A 9,047-nucleotide genomic window follows, 5' to 3' on the forward strand; every position below is an offset into this window, starting at 1 on the left:
AGATGTGTGTTTTCAGAACCCATCTTATTCTTGTGTTTGAAATGTGTTTTAACTCTTTTTAATATTGTGTTTTAGATTTTGTAACCTGCCCTGGGACTTATTGGTGAATGGAGGGCAATAAATATAAATAATAGTAATAATAAAATTTTGTACACGTTACTTGGCTGGAGAATTGCACTGTAAAATTCAGAGTAGTGTGAATTTCAAAAATGGCTGTGTTTTCAGGTTTGCGTATTGTTTTGGAAAGTGTGAATTAGATAGGTTTGCCTTTAAATGCGAACTGAATCAAATTTCTCCTCCCATCCCTGCCTCTGACAGCAGGAGTTTTGGGGAAGGACTCTTGTGTAGTAGCTGTGATAGCCGCAACCACACCAAGGAGAAGATGCTGTTAGCTTGAGATCAGACTTTCCATGGAGTCTGGAGCTGAATATGCTTCTCCAATTTTCAGTCTGTGGTTATTGGGCGAGACAATGACAGAGGTGTGTACGTGTTCGTGTTTTAAGGAACCAAAAGGGTCCAGGGGTGGCCCTGGCTGTCAGCTTCCTCCTCCACTGTCTCAGGGCTTATCCACGTGGGAGCATTTCTTTGTAGCAAATACACTGCTTTTACCATTGTAATAGATTTGCAATGTCCACACCGTGCTCAATGGTAGCTTCAAATCTGTTGTTTTCCGTTCACACAAGTAGGTGTTCCTCTGGGAAGGATTAGTGTCATGGTTTCCTTGTGACCCCGCCCTCTAATTTTACATTTTTACTCCCTCTGGTTGCTCAGTTACTGGGCATGTGCAAATATTTTTGACCTGGACAGTATTTCCACTCCTTCCTGCTCCCACCACTTACTGAGTTTGGAGGTTGGAAAGAAGTGGGGTCATCTCCCCGCTTTCTCCACTGCCCCTTGCTTTTTCTGAATCAATTTTTCCCCACTGGAAAAACAAATGAATATAATATCGATATTTTAAATAAAATATCGATATTAATACTTTCTTAAAATATCAATATCAATACTGATATTTTGAGAAAATATTGATATCAATATCAATATTTTTGAGACAACTTTAAAAAAAATCTTTAGGAAAAAAAGTCAGAAAGCAGGAATGAAGAGAATAAGAGGAAGGATAATAAAATCCAATGGCAATTCCCATTGCTACTTACAAGGAGTGAAGGAAGTTTACTTGGGGAGAAAGGGAGGAAAGAAGAGAGGGCTGCAGCAAACTGTGAAGGGGGGAGGACAGAGCAGTCGGAAGTTGCTGGATAAACCATCAGAAACAAAATGGAATCCATGGGTGGAGAAAGGGGAATAGCTGAAAGTGACAACTCTCCTGCCCACTAAAAACCATCAAAGCAAACCGTCCACAAAGACGTGTGGAGCGGAGTGCAGCTGCATTGTTCTGAACTTTTCATATTATCAGTGGATTGGGTTAGTACGGATTTACAGTGGGAAAACTGTATGATAGCTTCTGTTTGCCAGTAACGTCATGTGGTCCATGTGAATCAAAAGGAGTTGTGAGTAGCGCCAAACACACCCTAGACCACTGTGAATACAGCAAACCAGGACATCAACACTGAGTAGCACAGGTGGTGAGGGTTTCAAGGTTATTCTTGGCGTGGTTGTGCTCACCCCACTTCTCCAAAAGGTGAGACGTTCATGGAGAAGTTACCTAACTTTTGGTTCTTTTTGGAAGATCGTTTGGGACTCATGGGTGCTGTGTAATATTTGCATTTATTCACAAATATACAGATTGAGTATAGGTGGTAGCACAGCTTAAACACTCCAATTGAAAGCCAAAGTCCACTGCTCCCACATCAGATCTCCCAGGAGACAGCAGACGCTTACAGAGCCCAGAGATATCTCTGTCTTCAGGTGCTCCGAGATGGTCACTATTTTCAGATATCGCAAACATACGTTAGATAATGGAACGGAGCAAGGAATTTCAGAAGGAGATCACCTTGTGCTTTATAGATTACAGCAAAGCCTTTGATTGTGTAGATAATGAAAAACCATGGAATGCTCTAAAAGAAATGGGGGTGCCACAGCATCTGATTGTCCTGATGTGCAACCTATATTCTGAACAAGAGGCTACTGTAAGGACAGAATATGGAGAAACTGACTGGTTCCCCATCAGAAGGGGGTGAGACAGGGGTGTATTTTATCACCCTATTTGTTTAATGTATACGCAGAACATATCATACGGAAAGCGGGATTGGACCAAGATGTAGGAGGTGTGAAAATTGGAGGGAGAAATATCGATCATGTAATATATGCAGATGATACCATACTGCTAGCAGAAACCAATAATGATCTGAAACGAATGTTGATGAAAGTTAAAGAGGAAAGCACAAAAGCAGGACTACAGCTGAATGTCAAGAAGATTAAAGTAATGACAACAGAAGATTTATGTAACTTCAAAGTTGATAATGAGGACATTGAGCTTGTCAACGATTAGCAATACCTCAGCACAGTCCTTAACCCAAATGGATACAATAGTCAAGAAATCAGAAGAAGGCTAGGACTGGGGAGGGCAGCTATGAGAGAACTAGAAAAGGTCCTCAAATGCAAAGATATGTCACTGAACAACAAAGACAGGATCATTGAAACCATGGTATTCCTGATCTCTATGTATGGATGTGAACGTTGGACAGTGAAAAAAATGGATAAGAGAAAAATGAACTCATTTGAAATGTGGTGTTGGAGGAGAGTTTTGCGGATACCATGGACTGTGAAAAAGACAAATTAAACCAGAACTAACACTAGAAGCTAAAATGATGAAACTGAGGTTATCATATTTGGACACATAATGAGAAGACATGATTCACTAGAAAAGACAATAATGCTGGGAAAACCAGAAGGGAGTAGAAAAAGAGGAAGGCCAAACAAGAGATGGATTGATTCCATCAAGGAAGCCACAGACCTGAGCTTACAAGATCTGAACAGGTTGGTTCATGACAGATGCTCTTGGAGGTTGCTGATTCATAGGGTCACCATAACATGCACACACAATACTTTTTGCACCTGCAAAAATGTTGGGGTAGACATACTGCTTTATTACCAATGGATGTCCATCCTGGTGCTTCCTGCTGAAATCTGCCATGAATGTGCTGTAATTACATGTTGCAGAATAACACCCGCAAAAACCTAACATGACTGGGGGGGGGATTCCCTAACAAAACTAACATAGACACATTTGCACAAAAACACCGGTAATTCATAAAAAATACACAAAACAACCCCTCCCCCCATAACACCCTGGCCTTCGATACCTGAGATGGGTATTTTTAGGACCCACCCTAATTTTGTGATTATAATTTGTTAAATTGTTTTTATGGATGTAGTTGTAACCTGGCCTGGGACTTCAGCATGAAGGACAGGTAAATAATAATAATAACAATGGTAATAGCAGAATGCTTTGGAAGCACGTTAACAGCAATACAACATCATCATAGTCCATCCAGTGGTATCTGTTTTTTCATCAATAGCCAAAAGGTATCATTTCCCACTTTTCCCTGTAGCTTTCAGTGGGCTGCATTCCCCCCCCTTCTCCCCTATTACTTCCTTTCTCTATGAGGACCTTGATAGGACCTTGCACTAAAATGCCCCAGCCTTAGGCCCGGATCTGCCTCTGGCACGTCCACAGACCTTCACACTGTGCTGGAGCCAGGAATCTCTGGTGAATACTGCCCCCACCGCGCTTATCAACTGGTGACCTTATAAAAAGGAAGGAGAGATAGAGAGGCAGAAGGATTAATGTAGACAAACACGAGCTGTATTCAGGAAGAAAAGAAAAAAAGAAGCAAAAGCGTCAATTCACCTTCTGTGCTGTTACTCTGAGGGTGCCCCCTCCCAGTTGCTTTCTGTTCCAGCCAGGTCACATGTTCCAAGCTTGCGTTAGGAGCCCTGCCAGAAAGCTGTATACAACCTTGGGGAACTAGGCCACGCAGCTGTAAATTGCAAAATATCGCATCTACACATACGGTACATAATAGGTGCACACGGCACACAGACGTCTTGTGAAATGTGTAACCAACGGCTTGGATAAGAAACTCCAGTTCAGCTGCATTTCAAATTTCATTAGCATATGGAGAGTAGCCGGTGGAGTGGGAGGGTGCGAGGAAGGAGTTCTTGAGCATATCAGCCCAACACAAATTTGATTGCAAAACTTGAAATGGATACACTCCTCGGCTGTGTACACACCATGCATTTAAACCACATGGCTTCCTCCCAAAGAATCCTGGGAGCTGTTGTTTATTAAGGGCAATGGGAATTGATAAACTACCCTGCCCAGGATTCTTTGGTTGAAGCCATGTGCTTTCAATGTGCTTTCAGTGTATGGTATGTATGCATCCTTGAGTCAATGCAGCTGATTAGAAGCCATCATGCACCACATGAAAGAATGAAGAGTCATGACATATAATATCAGGATAATTATTGGATGCCAAGAGGATATTGAAAAGATGTAAAAGTAAATATTTTAGAACAATACAAGTGTGTATTAAAACAGGTCTGGGGAAGCTGTAGTCTTCCAGATGTTGTTGAACTCCAACTTCCAGCCAGCCCAGCCAGCATGGACAATGGCCAGGGATGATGGAAGCTGTAGTCCAACAATACCTGGAGGCTGGAGGTTCCCAATCCTTGTATTAAACAGAGTATAAAGCATGGAGCAAAAGGCAGCCTATGTGATAGATTTAAATCAGGCTTTTTTATTATTCCATGTATATCCCACTTGTCCTCCAAGCTCAAGGTGGTGTACATGATTCTCCCCCTCCCCATTTTACTCCCACAACAATCCTGTAAGGTGGGCTAGACTGAGAGATAATGAATGGCCCAAGGTCACCCAGTTAGCTTCATGGCCAAGTGGGGATTTGAACCCTGATCTCCCAGATCCTAGTCTAGCATGCTAATCACTAAACCACACTGGGAATCTGTTTTCAAATCACTTCTCTGCCATGAAGCTCACTGTGTTGTATCATGGATGGGTGGATTGATAGACAGATAGATAAACAGATGGATAGCCTGACAGATATCGACACAGCTGCTTGCATTTTTTGATTCTCCTGCACGTCATAATTTACCACTACACACCTGAGCCTAGCAAGTTAATACATCAGTCACATTGTTATCTTTCCTTCTGGAATTTATTTCCAGTTAACGTGGCCCAAGGATTTTTCTCATATCGAATGTGGTCAAATTGTTCGCAAGACAACAGGCTCCAAATCAAGAGTGCTCAGGAAATCACTGCTTGCATCACTAGGCAAGGCCAGTCCGAATAAATCCACACAATTCAAAGGCAAAGCTGTGAAACTTTGATTCAAGTTGCATTCATTTGTCACAAGTCCCCATAGCTGTCTAATATGCATGGCAATGGAAAGCCCTGTAGCCAATTAACCTGATTCAGGTGACCTCTTATGTGTTGCCAAAAAAGAGGACACAAATTTGCAGAAACATTGCATATGCTCATTTTTTATGTATAGATGCACATTTAGAAAGATTACTAGATTTAAATAGAAATGCAATGCAACCCACCAGAAGACTGTGACCAGACGACCTGTGTGCCTTCTCAGTCCAGCATCTAGCTGTTGATTGGCAACATCAACACCTTTAATCTCCCTTCTTAGGGTTCTTCATGTTTAAAACCAGACTTGGACCGAAGAGCCTTTCAAATCGATGACCCCTTCACAAGACGACTGACAGTCCTGCAAAGAGAGGATTGACCTCTGTGAACTATGGCGTACGGCAAGCCTAACCCTAAAAGCAATATAGGCCCCATCTGCACTATACTTTTAAAGCACCATTATACCACTTTAAACAGTCATGGCTTCCCCAAAGAATCCTAGGAACTGTAGTTTGGTAAGTGTGCTGAGTGTTGTCAGGAAAGACCCATTAGGAGAGACCCCAAAGCTATAATTCTGAGTGGTTTAACAATCAATTCTGTTTCCCCCAGGGAACTCTGGAAATTGTATCTCAGTGATGGGAATAGGCGATAGCAAGAAGAGCACCGAGAGGGAGGTTCTTGACTTGCATGAAATAATGAGATGTTTTGCCAAGGTCAAGTTAGCAATGGATACAGTGGGAGTAGTCCATGGGCCAATGAGGCTGCCATTGCTGAACATACTGAAAGGAGCACAAACGTGAGGCACAGTATGGGAGTAGCAAATTCAGAAGTGCAGGATCCCTTCATAATAGTAACACCCACACCTCTTATAGCCATGCTCCCTCCATCACTAGCTTGCTCTTCATCATCGTCGACACACTCTTCAGTCCTTCCTGTGGACAACTTCTTCCCCAACAACAGACATCCCTCAGAGCCAATCAGCATGAATGGGAGTGTGTTAGCCACTGAGGAGAGTCTCCTTTCGCGCTGATTAGCGTTTGATACCATCGACCATGGTATCCTTCTGGGGAGACTCGCGGAGTTGGGTGTCGGGGGCACTGCTTGGCAGTGGTTCCGCTCCTATTTCACGGATCGTCACCAGAAGGTAGTGCTTGGGGAACATCACTCGACACCATGGACTCTCCATTGTGGAGTCCCCCAGGGGTCGGTCTTGTCCCCCATGCTTTTCAACATCTACATGCAGCCGCTGGGTGCGGTCATCAGGAGTTTTGGAGTGCGTTGCCATCAATATGCTGATGACACGCAGCTCTATTTCTCCTTTTCATCTTCTTCAGGTGAGTCTGTTGATGTGCTGAACCGTTGCCTGACCCCGATAATGGACTGGATGAGAGCTAATAAACTGAGACTCAATCCAGACAAGACCGAGACACTGTTGGTGTGCGCCTTCCCTGCTCAGATGGTGGATGTTCACCCTGTTCTGGATGGGGTTACACTCCCCCTGAAAGAACAGGTACGTAGTTTGGGGGTTCTTTTCGACTCTTCCTTGTCTCTCGAGGCCCAAGTGGCCTCGGTGGCACGGAATGCATTTTACCATCTTCGTCTGGTAGCCCAACTACGCCCCTATCTGGACAGGGACGACCTCGCCTCCGTCGTTCATGCTCTGGTAACTTCAAGATTAGATTACTGTAATGCGCTCTACGTAGGGCTGCCCTTGAAGACAGTTCGGAAGCTTCAGCTGGTGCAGAACGCGGCTGCCAGACTATTGACAAGGACCAGTCGGTCTTCGCATATAACACCTATTCTGGCGCGTCTGCACTGGCTTCCTATTTGCTTCTGGGCGAGATTCAAGGTGCTGGTTTTGACCTATAAAGCCTTACACGGCGTGGGACCTCAATACCTTGTGGAACGCCTCTCTCGCTACGAACCTACCCGTTCACTTCGTTCAGAATCTAAGGCCCTCCTCCGGGTACCAACCCATCAGGAAGCCCGGAGGGTGGTTACCAGATCTAGGGCCTTTTCTGTGGTGGCCCCTGAGTTGTGGAACAGCCTCCCCGAAGAGGTACGCCTGGCGCCTACACTCCTATCTTTTCGGTGCCAGGTAAAGACCTTTTTATGCTCCCAGGCATTTTAATCTTTTAATCTTCTTAACCTTTCTAATCTTTTAATCTGTATTTTCTTTAATTTGTGCTGTATTTTGTTTTTATTGTGTTTTTTGTTGTTTGTTTGTATATGTTTTTGTGGTTTTTATTATGATATATTGTATTTTACTTTGTTTGTTCACCGCCCTGAGAGCTACTTTTGCTAAGGGCGGTATATAAATCGAAATAATAAATAAATAAATAAATAATCAGCAGGAAAGGACAAAGAAACCAATCAGCATGAAAGGGGAGTGTGTTAGCTACTGAGATGACTTTTTCACACTGATTGGCTTATAGGATACTGCAGACATAGGGACTCTGCTGGGACCTGGCTCCAAAAAAAGTAAGGGGTCTACAATCCCCCCCCGACCCTGGACGACTACACTCCTGGTGGGGCATGTGTGGTGTGGGGAAACAAGCATGCTGGACATGAATCAGGCTGATCTGCCTTCTGATTTTCTCCACGAAATTCATGGTGGCCGCCATTATACGGCATTAGTAAACACAAAGAGTCGATCCTGACTTATGGCGACCCTGTGAATAGGGTTTTCATGGTAAGCGGCATTCAGAGGGGGTTTACCATTGCCTCCCGCTGAGGCTGAGAGGCAGTGACTGGCCCAAGGTCACCCAGTGAGCTTCATGGCTGTGTGGGGATTCAAATCCTGGTCTCCCAGGTCATAGTCCAGCACCTTAACCACTACACCACACTGGCTCTCTTAAAAAGCAGCATTATGCCACTTTAAGTTGTCATGGCTTCCCTCTCTCCAAGAATCCTGGGAACTGATGTTGGTTAAGGGTGCTGAGATTTGTTAGGAGACCCCCTTTCCCTCTCACAGAACTACAGCTCTTGTGTTCAGGTCCTGCTTGCGGGCTTCCCAAAGGCATCTGGTTGGCCACTGTGAGAACAGGTTGATGGACTGGGTGGCCAATGGTCCATTCCAGCAGGCTCTTATGTCCCTTATTTGCCAAGGTAATAAGAATGCAGGGAAGAATGGTTACAATGTAGGATCAGCAGGAGAAGGGAGGGGTGCATAAGACCACTTGTGGTTGCCAGTTTCCCCATGCAAACGGTGTGGTTTCTCTCTAGTAAAGACGTGCTGAGTGGGAGTGGGGTGAGGCAGGGTGCTAGGACTTTTACACCCCCTTCTGCCAGCAATTACAAGAAGCAGGAAATGTCAGCATTTCAGTTTACCAGATGCAGCTTGATGGGAAAGTCCCAGGTGCAAACCAGAGGATGAATGGCTTAATTGTAGCTTCCTCATATTGCTGTTGCACCATGTAATTTGAACTGAGTTTGCTTTCAAGTGCAGAGACTGAGTTGTTTATATAGTTGGGCAAACTTTGCCTTGACCCTACGTAGGGTGGGTATTTTGAAATAGAAGGGTGTTGTCAAGTTTAAGGTGGGCTGGACTCACCTATAATAAACCCACATGGGAACAAGGCAATCAGTATGGAATCAAAGGCTCAGGATAGATGGAAAATGGGGAGCTGTCATACTGAGTCATTGGTCCATCTAGCGCAATATTGTCTACACTGACTGGCAGTGGCTCTCCAGAGTTTCAGACAGGAGTCTCTCCCAGTCC

The 9,047-nt window shown here is 44.3% G+C and overlaps 1 protein-coding gene across 1 annotated transcript in view; it reads right to left on the reverse strand.

Moving 5' to 3' along the window:
• Positions 1 to 3,845, reverse strand: part of ATP4A (ATPase H+/K+ transporting subunit alpha) — a 45,608-nt gene extending 41,763 nt beyond the window's left edge. The window contains exon 1 of the mRNA XM_061597928.1: positions 3,806 to 3,845. The gene's annotated coding sequence lies outside the window, so the exon portion shown is untranslated. The remainder of the gene's footprint in view (positions 1 to 3,805) is intronic.
• Positions 3,846 to 9,047: the final 5,202 nt, after the last annotated feature.

The sequence above is a fragment of the Rhineura floridana genome, chromosome 15 (genome assembly GCF_030035675.1).
Source record: "Rhineura floridana isolate rRhiFlo1 chromosome 15, rRhiFlo1.hap2, whole genome shotgun sequence".
Taxonomy (NCBI): domain Eukaryota; kingdom Metazoa; phylum Chordata; class Lepidosauria; order Squamata; family Rhineuridae; genus Rhineura; species Rhineura floridana.